This window comes from Neodiprion fabricii, chromosome 5 (assembly GCF_021155785.1).
Source record: "Neodiprion fabricii isolate iyNeoFabr1 chromosome 5, iyNeoFabr1.1, whole genome shotgun sequence".
NCBI lineage: Eukaryota > Metazoa > Arthropoda > Insecta > Hymenoptera > Diprionidae > Neodiprion > Neodiprion fabricii.
Genome location: NC_060243.1, coordinates 9,940,714 through 9,953,736, shown reverse-complemented (window position 1 = coordinate 9,953,736; position 13,023 = coordinate 9,940,714). Strand labels below are relative to the sequence as shown.

Sequence of the window (13,023 nt, the reverse complement as noted above, 5' to 3'; positions counted from 1 at the left end):
AGCCTTTTTAAATTGTGGATCGATGATTATATGTTTGAATAATTTTTGAGTACATCTCTCGCCAATAATTCTACTCTAATGTCGACTTCTAGCCAGAAATAACGTCGTTTATTAATACAACAATTTCTTACAGACAAATAAAATCAAAAAAATCAAGTACACATAATTTCGCATAAAAGTTGCTAATATGTAAGTCTGTGACTTTAAATTTTCAAGTGCGAGAAGCACTGAAGTATGTAACAATAATTGTCAGAGTTGCGCGCCTGAAGCTTTGTACGCATCACTGAATAATCGAAAGATTATAATCCGTATATTAAATTGTCCCGACGATACGATCCAATAAATCAATTCGTTCGAGAGTTTGCCGCTTAAAGTAACAAGCAATTACTGTTCTAGTTTGCAGCCAGATGTTCTCAGACTTTTTTTTTTTTTTTTGCTCTCGCCCCGCAAAGAGAATCGTATTAAAAAAAGAAAACTGTTCGCCAAGTTTCGAATCATAAATTCAACTCCAAACGCGTTATATTTGCCTAGACATATAATAGGTATTTTCTAAAAAAAAAATTAAACTCGGGATAATACCTGCTGGGTTTAATCTGAGGTGCAGGGTGTGAATTTCACAAGGGGTGAAAATGCCCGCATAAATTTTTTAACATTAAAACTCTTTAAACCTCCGTGAATATAAATTATGACGTATGCGCACATCGTTTAATAACGATATAATATACCTTTAATTGACCAGGTTTGTGACTCCACTGAAAAAGGTTCGTTCCTATAATTTACGAAGGGATCAAAATTACAATTGTTTGTGCATTATTATTTTTTTTTTTTTTTTTGTTTTTCGAGGGATTACAGACGAATATAAAACGGCTGAAAAAGACTGCATATTGAGAATTTATGTCTCGACAAACAAATTATTTGATTCAATTTGGATTTAATTTATTCTAAAGTATGTAGATCAAGCTGTGATTAGAGCACTTTTTATTTGAATCAAGTAATAGAAAGGTTTGTTACATACAATAACGTCGATCGTTTTGTTTGATATCTGAATAAAGGGTTAAATCGATTTACTTCAAATTTGAAGACAGCATTTTTCGATAGCTCATTCTGGCTGCCACGATCCAAAATGTTTCTTTTCACCAAAATGGCAAGAATTTGAAATGAACGTTCGTATTTTCATTCTAAACTTGCGACTTTATGTTTTACAAACTTTTACTCAACTAGCAAAAGAGAAAAATATCATTATCAAAAAATTGGCATCGTGGGAAAAAAAGATAAACTCTCCATGCATCTCAAACTTTAGATATCGTGGGCGCCGTAAAACGTTTTTATTAATTTATTTATTGTTAATAACAATGCTTTCGGTAAATTGATTCCATCTAAAAAACAAAAAAAAAATAAAAATAATCAACGGAAGCTTGATCTACATATTTTTTAATAAAACAAATCTCAATCGAATGAAATGATTATTACGTCGAGATATGAATAGCCAAATATTTGCCCACTTTTTCATCGGTCTATTCTTATTTACACCCCCTTGAAATGGTATATCAGCTTTAAAAGTTAAAAGCTCGATACAGTGGAATCATTTCTTTCGAAAAATGTTCATTTGTAATCAAAATATATAATGTAATATGATAATCAAAATATCGAAATATATGTTTCAGAATACGACGGTGCGAAAAAATTAGACGTATATAACGCATCGCATGCATGCATTATGACCCTCTTAAACGTTTCACAGCAATATAAACTATGTTCAATCGGCCGAAAAGCTACTCATTCAACGTTTTATTTTTTTTTTTTTTTTTTTTGCTTTCATTATTATCATGTTTTTTTTTTTTGTTTTACTTCGTGCAAAAACCTGCAGTAGAGCAGTCCAAGCTTAATCTAGCGAAACCTGATGAACTATCCTCCCAATGAGCAACTTGCTGCATGAATTATTAACGGTTATGACTACGTAATGGCTCGCGGGATGCGTAAAGCTCTTTGTCCACTCTGCAAGCTCACTGGGGTAGATCACCTCTGAATGAACGCTTTTTATCACATAAAAAGGAGAAAAAAAAAGAAAAAGAAAAAAAAAACAAACTCATCTCTTTGTACGAATTAAAACGAATATGTGGGTATACGTGTGAAATGAAAATATTAGCGATGAATATTTTCGAGTATGAATTTCATCGGTTTTCAGTTCACTTTGAGTGACCTACTAAAATCGTATCAATTATCGGGACGAAGACGACGCGCGTAAAACAATACTTTCGAATTCAAATATTGTCATTCGTGTACGTCAATTTGTAATTTAATTTTCACCGTGAAGAAGAAAGGAAGAAGAAAAAAAAAATAATAAAAATAACAAAGAGAAAAGAAAGAAGAAAATACTCTCGTGGAATGGTAAATAGTCACGTGGTCATACGGACGTTACGCAATTGGAATATTGAACAAGATAAGTATAAAAGCATATATTGCCGTACAAAGATGATATATATTTTCAATTGAAACACAATGATAACATTAATACTGACTTCGTGTATTATACTTGCGGATAATAATAATATATATATTATTATATATTATTATATATATTTATTGTAGTTGAAACAGATTGTGTTGATCAAATGATTTCCTTATACAGCTTACGCGTGTACTTAAACGCGATACAGATTTAGTGCGACTTACTTGCATATTTTCAATCACTAATCTACCATATTGTAATTATATATATATATATATATAGAGAGAGAGAGAAAAAAAGATTCGTCAAATTCGCCAAACGTACGAACTGTTCAGTCGAGAAAAATGTATCTTTCTCCAAAACTTCAGAATCGCATCAATTACATCGAGTTTCATTCGTTAATAATGATATTACTATAATATTTTTTTGAATCACATGAAATTTAGTTTACATAACGCGAGAATGTTTTACGCGTTTTTCCATGCTTGTTTTCCGGAAAAAAAGTATCCGTTTCTACGACGGTCTAGTGAGTCTGCGAATGCGCATGCGCGGAGTACCGAAAAGACAATTGTCAAGCCTGTGCGCATGCGCAGTCGCGACCAAATCTGACATTACGCGATCCTAACCTCAATTTCGTGAAAAACCGCGTAGCATACTCTTGTTGTATAAAAAAATCGCGGGCAACAAGGAGGCAACGGTCTTTTCGCCTCCCTTATTCGCAATATTCTTCTTCGGCTCACCCACGACTAATATTGCAAAATTACGCTCACCTCGAAAAAACCAAGTTTGCCTCCCTGTTACACAATGTGCTATTCCACGTTAAAATAATACTCGTTTAGTATGTTTGGCTGACTCGGATAAATATCTTTTCTCTCTTTGTAGATAAGTATACATTGGGGTACTTGTAATTTTTCTTTTCTTTTTATATATGACGACGCACAGGTTATACAGATTAAAGTTTCTATATTACAGCCATACGCTAAAGTATTTATACAGCTATGTATGTACGTTGATATTACGCAGTTTAACTAGATGAAGTATTAAAAATGTGCAAGCAAAGTGCTAATTGTACGACATCGTGTTATTATAATATATCAAAAGGCCTAATTTCAATTTACATCTACTCAGCTACTCTGCGATACCATATTGTTTAAATATACAAAATATCTCAGCGTTTTTACAGACGCACATGATAATACTTAATACGTAAAATGATAAATTCACGCTACAACGAAATATTGAACTCTAAGGAAAAAGAAAATTTAACCAACAAGATATCGAAATACCGAATCTCTGCATACTTGACTTGCGTTACAGATTCGTCAGTCTTTGGGTCGAAACCCCTCTCGTCAATATAGAGATTCGATAATCTCACGTTTTATGCGATTGATGTACGATCCAAGTTAGAAAAAAAAAAAACACGAGGATGATTAAGATGCGAATGGAAATTTCAAAGTCACTGAAAATCTCTTGTTCAATTTCAAGGAATTAAAACTCATTAATTGTCACTTGTTTCCGATATTTTATCACAAAGGAAAACGTTTTTTAGCAATATTTTTTACTATAATATTGTAAATCCTAATCACCGAATGATATTTCTTTTCGCTGGTAAAAAAAAATTTAATAAAAAATGTTGAACAATCACAGTGACTAGACAGATTGAAAACTTTAGAAACCATTAGTGACAAAGAAAATTGTCTAGTATATGGTGAAAGGTAAAAAAAAAAAAAAATGTTGGCGAATTCAGTCTTCGGTTGAAAAATATGATTTTGTTTAAATAATAAGTAAAAACTCTGCAATATCTTAGCATTCAGTGAAAGTTTTCATTACAAATTGATTGGATATTTTATTAAAACCTAAAGTAGAAAAAAAATTATAAGATAGTCGAGGGAAGAGTTGAAATTCAAATTTTTTAATATCTAGCACTGAGAGATAATTGAAATTTCGTTTTTCCTACAACCACCTTAAATTTATTTCTTGAATTCAAATGTTCGTACCATCAGGCTAAAATGTTTTTCATTGAATTATACCAATTATACCAATTATACCAATGTATAAACTTTTAACGCAAATAATGACCGGGAATAAGATTCTATGAACAAAAACTTATAGATTTTCAACTTTGCATTTTCGTTATTTTGATTACGATTATTTCTTCGTGATTTTAATAATTTCCACAAGTACTTACAGTGACGAGAAGAAAAATACAGAAAAAATCTGTCGCACAACGTTTTCGGGTTTTCATTATTGGCGTTTTGATTCAACATTGGGAACTAATTATTTCATCTAAATTAAGCCATCCGTGAAATGACTAATCCATACGCAATGCAAATTTTGAAATATGCTGATGCATAATGAAATGGAAATCGTTTTTTTTTCCCCTACAGATGCCATTTGCGTATTGTTTGAAAATTTTCACACCTTCATTTTCTTGAATATGCAAACATCATTTGCATACATAGTACATACATCGGGAATTAACTGCGTCAAATAAATTCCGAGCATAACAGTGTGACTTGTTTTTTTTCTTCGTCAAAGAATGTTTGATAATTTTCAAAGTCCAAAATCATACGCGACACGAAAAAAGGAGACGGTCGTATATTTCGTGGGTACGGTAAAAAAAAAAAAAAAATCGACAGTTTTCAAAAATTTATTGCATTCATTCGGACATAGTAGGGTAAAAATTTATTAATTTCTAGCTATTTTCAATTAAAACAAGAAATGCAAATAAGAATGTCGAATACAAAATTGGTTGTAAAATTGTCTCTGTTGTTGGAAATTACATAAAAAAAAAGACTTAGGTACTTGATTAATTTACAAATTCAAGAAACTGAAGATGTGCGGGTTTTTAGGATACAGTGCATTTTTTTTTTTTTTTTTTTTCACCGTTCACCTGATCAATTAAAAAAACAAAAAGACGTAGTGCAATCTACAGTTGTTTTGTTTCCTTTTTTCTTCCATCAAACTTTACACTTGTTAGTCGAGCAAAGCCATTTTCATTATGCATGAATTCAGACTTCGATTTATTCAATTATTTGTTTATTTATTTCTCAATGTCTGTTATATAATATCAATGACTGTTGGTATGATTATTATTATTATTTTTTTTTTCTTTCGCATCATATATGGATACAGTACGTGAGTGATTTCTGGTACACAATCATACCCTTAGTACAGTAAATACATAATTACATTAACAAAGAAATACAGAGTTTCAAAAAAAAAAAGTATCCCCGTCGTTGGATTATAAGCTTGTGTTTGAAAAAAATTTCGCAGGTATACCAAATATACAATAATTATTTATACGAGGGTGAATTCAATCAAGAAGACAAAAGTAACCGCGGAGTTGATAAAATTAACGTAAATCAACAGATTATTCGTTAACAATTTCTGAATTACAAATTTACGGTTCACACAATTCGATTGATTCAATAATCAACCGTAACTCACTGGCGGAGGCACAAAGAAAAATATGAAAAATTCCCATACCAGAGGTCAACGTTAGGAAGAACAAAAATACGGTGTTTATTTTCTTACGCATAATATATATATGCATGTATGTGTGTGTGTGTGTGTGTGTGTGTGTATGTATATATTAAAAGGCTACAAAAAACAAGCTTGAAATAGGAACATTTCTATTATCGCACATCATAGCACTACATAATAATAATACTTATGTAATAACTGAATTTCATACGACACGCGTACGGTGATGGATAAAATAATAGTAATAATAACAGTAGTAATAATAATAGCAATAATAATAATAATAATAATAAAACTTGTAAAAATCTACTCAATTTTGATTAAATATTATGGCAAAATTGAAAAAAAAAAAAATATAACATACAAACAAAAAAAATCTACTGCATAGTGTAAGGAAGATGGTGACCATGACGCTTGATTATTCAAACCTACATGCACGGTAGGATGCGTATTAAAATATACATTCCAAATCAAATGTAATAATATTATTTATACATGTATATTGTATCTACGTACGTATGAATAATTTTTTTTTTTTTTTTTATATATATATACACAGTTATTGATATATGTAGGTATAATTATATTATTTACGGGTATATAAATGTGTATTATATGTTCGAGAATTGAAAAGGATAAATACGGATTTTCTAGGTCTGTTAAAAGCAATATTAATCCTGACACGTCAGCCTCGTTAATTATTATAATAGGTATGCAAGGTTATTTATAGCTTAGAAGGATCACGATTCATCGCTGCACAGTTATTACTTGTTGAGAGAAAGAAATGTAGAACGTAAAAAAAAAAAAATTTTTTTTTTTTTTCAAATTAAATAAAATAATAAAAATAACGTACAACGCAAAAGGAACAAAAACTCGTAGTTACTTTTTTACGATACCTAACCTAAAATTCGTAGAATCTATCGAACGACGTGTTATTTAACATTGATTCATCTGATTAACCCCCGATGGAAGTGATTTTTTTTTTTTTCTTTGTCTTTGTTTCAATTCCAGCATCGTACTGTTTATTGCCATTACTTCAAATTTCCTGCAATTTACTTCCCATTTCTCTGCGTTGATATTATACCTTTTCTTTTTTTTTTCTTTCAAATCTTGTTCAAAGATTTCCTTGAAAATGTTTCTCGATGTTACCTGTTTCTCCGATATTGCATTTTTTCTTTTTATCATTGAAATTTTTTAAATAAATTTCACAATTCTTCACCAACTCGCATTATAAAAAAAGTTTCACCATCAGGGGCTGAACGTGAACATGTTGCCCATATGTTTTCTATTTGTTTAGAAGAAAATTAGACTGTGATCAGTACACGTTTTAATAATTGCTATTTCTTTTTACTATTTTTATATGTATACATACGAAATTTTTTTTGCATTTTGGGTTGAACGAAAGCAAAATCTTTGCAATAAGTACGTGGATAAAGCTATATTATTTATACTAGCTCCAGAATTTAGACATAATTCAAATATAACGACAATTCGTTAATTTAAATCCGAAGAACATTGACTCGACCAACATGCGTCAAATTTTTCATCTGCAATTCGATTTAATGATCGTTCATTACCTCACTTATCCATTAATTTTTTATCCTCGATATTCCCAAATTTATCCTCAATCATACCGTAAGTACTCAAATGTCAGATTTTCCAACCCTCCCATAAATGCAAAATAATTATTTCGCGCATAATTACGTACGTAATCGGAGAGAATAATTAATAATTATCTAGCCCAGAAACAGACGTATCTACGCAGTTCAATATGCACGTCAGTCTCACTTAATCTAGTATTTTATCGTTACCTTTCATCAGTATTAATATTAACGTATATATGTTCTATTATTATCGTTATTGTTATCATTAGTATTATTATTATTATTATAGTATTATTTATCAATTTTTCATTATTATTATCGTGGTTTGCAATTACAATCAAAGTTATTGTTATTATTATCATTATTATTATTATTATTATCAGTAGTAGTAGTAGTAGTACTAATAGTAGTAATAGTAGTAGTAGTGGTAGTAGTAGTAGTAGTAGGAGTAGTAGTAGTAGTAGTAGTAGTATTAATGTTGTTATAATAATCATTCTTATTAGGAGTAAAAGATAGTATTTGACAACTCGTCAAAATTTTATTGATGTAAGTGATATAATTTGAATTACGGTTAAATAACCTCGTTCATACTCAATTATATTTGAATAAATATTATGATTATTTATTTGTTTATTCATTTTATTTTATTTCATTATTCATGTAATCATGTATTTATCAAATAGCTGCTGACTATCGATTTGAAAATAAGAAAAGTCATCAACGATGAGCATACGTTTTCGAAACTGCTAATAATTATTTACACAATGTTGTTTCTTTTTTTGTTTTTTTCTTTCTTTTTTTTTTTTTTGCTTTTTCTTTTCGAAATATTTATTATTTCGAGTGCTACACAGATCCGAATCACTACGATCTATCTACATAGATAGATGGCTATACCGAATCCTTACGTGAGAATAAAAAACAATGGTTTTGTTGAATGATCGAAATTATCGTATCGCAAAAATAAATTTTTAACGAATAATTTTGATACAGAGTACCGGTAAGAGATCACTATATATCTTTTAATTGTAATTAATATTTACTTCTATTATTTATTTGTTCATTCATTCATGCATTTTTATTTCTAAGTTCTATCTTATTTTTTTTATATATATATATTTATTTTTTTTTTCCCTACTTCGTATCATCTCATGCTTTTTCTATTCTTCTGTTGTTTTTCTCTCTTTCGTACCAAGAGTTCTTCTTGAAAGGACTTGCTCGAAGCGCGCGCGATTCAACTTGCTCAATTTTGATTGGCTGACATGCGTGCTCGCAGCCTGAAGCAAACCTTCGCGACACGGTGAAATTCCCTAGAATCGATTGGTTGACAAGTGACAGTCAACCATAACCTCTCACAGCGCCGCCGCGATCCGCTACGCATCCGTCACTCACGGTTACAATTCTAGTAACATTTTTACGAAGTTGGCTACGCCCATAAACTAGACGAGATTGACGAGCAGGGTAAAGATTACGTAATTTCACTTTTCACATTTCCCAACATCCAAGCAATCTGATTGGTTTGCAAAGCTTAGTCAACGAATCGGAATGCTTCGATGGTGAAAAATGTGAAAATTGAAATGACATAATCGACCCCTTGGTCCTTTTAAGAAAAACTCTCGGTACATCATCGTTAGTAAAATCATCAAGTATGAGCAAAAGTGAATTCAAAATATCTATCTTTCTGCCAAGATCGGATATTTAGAAATGAAAAAATTATTCATTCTCGCATTGGAACATGGAATAGGTGAAATTTTTTTTTTTCTTCTTCAAATTACTTATTACTTACAAATTATATGTATATGTACCACCGACTTGAAAACGCTGTACCCCTATATATATAATACCGTACAGATTTATTTTTCTTAATTAGTCAATAAGGCCTACTAATAAAACTGATATATATTTATATATATATATATATATATATAAATACATAAGTATATATATATATGTATATATGTGTATATATAATATCTTATACGCTTCGCCGAATCGTGTGGCATAATTCAGTCTCACAACTATACAATACAGTACATGTAAACAGCGCTTTTCTTATCATTGATCGATGAAAGAATACTTAAAAAATAAATACCTAAATAACAATAACGAATGACGTGATATTATGATATATTTGTTCTTCGCTATAGTATATATATAATGATGTGATCATCGGAAAAATGATACCTACTTCTTGTCATTAGGAATTTGCTCAACACAATTTGTTCGTCGCATCAGAGTATCGACGAAACATGTTTTCATTATTTTTTTTACTTCTTCATTATTATTACTGCTGATTGACTAGAGTACAAACGAATTTTTCATGTTTTTTCCCCCCTTTTTTCTTTTCTTTTTTCCCTTCTTTGCGTCATCAATGACAATTGGTGATTTGAAATTTGTAAATCTTAACGCTACTATGCGTACAACGCATGAAAATAATGAACTACGAGCAGCGAGTTAATTGGGTGAATAACTTCTAAAGCGAATACAAATCGATGAAAAATTTACATATATACATGTATATAACACATAAATTGAGAGTGGTGATATATAATGCTGGTTTGTTAATTGAAACATAAATAAGTGATACGAAATCGTTAGAAAGCACAACGTTTCTATAGAAAACAATTAAACTTCAGACAGACATTTTCGTATCTGAAATAGTCGAAGAATTCAAGTTTTGATTTTGAGATAAAATTTTTTTTAGTCTCTCACAGTCTCAGCCTTGCGCCTTATCGATAAATTCATTAGAAATGTCGATATTTTGAATCAGGAATAAAATCAAATCGGTGATCCGATCGAACGATAAAACTCGATTAAATTCAGTGATTTAAGATTATCGTACGTGGTTAACAAATTTCACGTATAAATTGTATTAACGAAACGGTTTCTATTGCGTTAAGTAAAATTGTATTGCGCAAAAAATTAATATTATCATTTCATTACTATTATTATTTGTTTTGCATTTCGTAGATATAAATATAGAAAGTGTCTTTCATTCCGAGCGTAACGATAATTATTCTCGTCGTCAAGCATTCGCTATTATTCAGATTTTTTTTACCATTCGTAAGATACCCAGCAAAGAAAATCTTTTCAATGGTAAAAATGAACCTTCGTGAAATACCAGTCTTGATTAAGATTCAACACCATTTGAGAATAACGCCGTGTCTTGGAACTCAAGGCACAGACAATATGTATAACAGTATATTGTATGTATGTGAATTCTGTAATGTAATACAACTAGGTAACCGGTTTATAATGCCCAGCGAAGACCAGCCTGTCTATAATGAAGTCCATTATTTATTATAATCAAGTTCTGTAATGCACTTTTACTTTTAAGTAATTGCGGGCCTCGAGCAATGGGTAGATGGTAAAAGTTAAAGATAAACGATCCGTCTGTGAGTTCCGATAAGAAGTCTCAAAGAGTAGATATTGCAAGAGAATAATACCAGACGGCTAAACATTAATGCGACGTAATTTTAATTAAGATTATTCCATAAAATTTCAGGCAGTAAATTGACAAACGTTCAAAGAACGAGATACGAATTTTAAGAAAGTTTCGATAAATTGACGGCATTGAAATTGTCGTAATAAGTAATTCAGAACTGTCGTCAAAATGCATAGATTTGACAAACGATTGATACGAAATTATTCATAAACCAATACTCGAGGCTTGGCCAATGTAACACTGCTTGGTAAATGTATAACAATATTTATAATATGATATGCAACATTTATAATCTAATCTTATTCGTTTACTAATAGTCAGTAATGCTGGGCATCCATGAGTAGATATTGTAACTGAAACTTGTTTTTCTTTCTTCAGTTTTGATTAACATTTAAAACGGGTATCTGTTTCTTTTCTTCCAATATTATTACATAATATTAAATTGGTTTTGAAGACGAAGAAAAGGAAAAAGAAAAGAACAAAAAAAAAAAAAAACTCAAACGAAAAACAAAACATTGCATTGCTTACCAATGTAGTAACAGCTGATAATAAAAAAAAAACAAAAACCTTTTCCTTCTATTGTATAATATCATTGATTAATTAATCTGTGTAGGTCGCAGTTGTTGCGACTTCTCACTGCTATTGTAAACTTGTTGTACGTAAATATATTATATATAATAATAATATATAGCTGCATCTGTTAAGTAATTTGATTGTATGTGAGGTAAAGAGCCTGTTTAATATTGGTTATCTTTTCTTTTTTCTGTTTTTTTTTTTTTCTTTCTTTCTTTTTTTTTCTTTTTCAATCGGTATCCCTTAAGGCATCGCCAAGCCCTAATAAATGAGCTAATAGGCACGTTTGCTAGAGTCCATTGCCCTAAGATATACCTATATATGGAACTATTGTCATCTGTAAAATATAATTATAAAAGATCCTGAGTTGTACTGTGTGGTACTATGGCTATGGAACCGCATAAAATGGCTGAATGCCGCTTCCCTTCTGCTCGCTTTACAACTTCAAAAAACATAAGTGCCAAATACACGTAAACGAATCGTTATCGAAAAATGGAAAGCGAATCGACTTGTAAACATTTTCATCAAATATTGGCTACAAAATTCCATTTTCTGTGTGATGGTCTCTTATAAAAATCAAAAGAGGTTTAAAATGAACACGAGTGTTTGAAATACTTGTATTCTGTCTTATCGGCAAATGTAATTATTAGTTTTGAAAACAATCCATTTTATATACTTCGGTAATATTGGAAGTAATTTTTAACGCTATTACCGTTTGTCATAAAAATTGATCATCTGTATTCTTTCGATTAATTTCCTTATTTCATCCAATCACTCGATCGATCTTTAAGATTCTACAAGCGTGTTACGCGCAGTTGAGTCGAAAATAAGAAAAAAAAAAAAAAAGAAGAAGAAGAATACTGTTTTGGTAACTTTTTGAAATAGAAGAACGCTAAGCATCGAGGCAGAAGAAAGGAGCGGCACAAAGGCATCCTACTGCATCGTTTAATTGAATTAGCTGCATTGTTGCAAATCACGGTATGTAGAATAACTGTTAATTAATAAGTATTATTTACTCTGTTGAGCTGCTGGATTGGCTGTATATTGTAATTGTATGCATGTGAAAAATAGTTTTATATCATGTTACGAGCTATATGTTATTGCACATTGCGCGCTGTAACCATAATATAATAATATTAAAGTAAATATAATTCTCTGTAAGAATATAATATTGTTGTAAATATCTGTAGTTTGTATAACACTGTATAGTAGCATTAAATGAAATAACAATTATCCGGTTGCGGAAAATATCAGTACGAGGTGGGGTGGCTTATCCACCTACGGGATTTTAGTCGCTCTCTCCCTTATATTTGGGTATAATAGACGTAAGCGTTCTTTTTCCAATTTCGATTATCAAACTTTACTCGTGTTATCTTACTTGTTTGTGAAAGTTTCAGATGAAATTAATCAATTTGTAATCTGGATTTATAAACCGACGAATGAAACGAATAAACTATTTTTAAACGTCT

At 30.5% G+C, this 13,023-nt stretch overlaps 1 protein-coding gene across 2 annotated transcripts in view; it reads right to left on the bottom strand.

The window, feature by feature from the left end:
• The window catches only part of LOC124183868 (protein abrupt-like), a 158,818-nt gene that overhangs the window by 137,632 nt on the left and 8,163 nt on the right, over nucleotides 1–13,023 (bottom strand). The gene's annotated exons all lie outside the window — the stretch shown is intronic.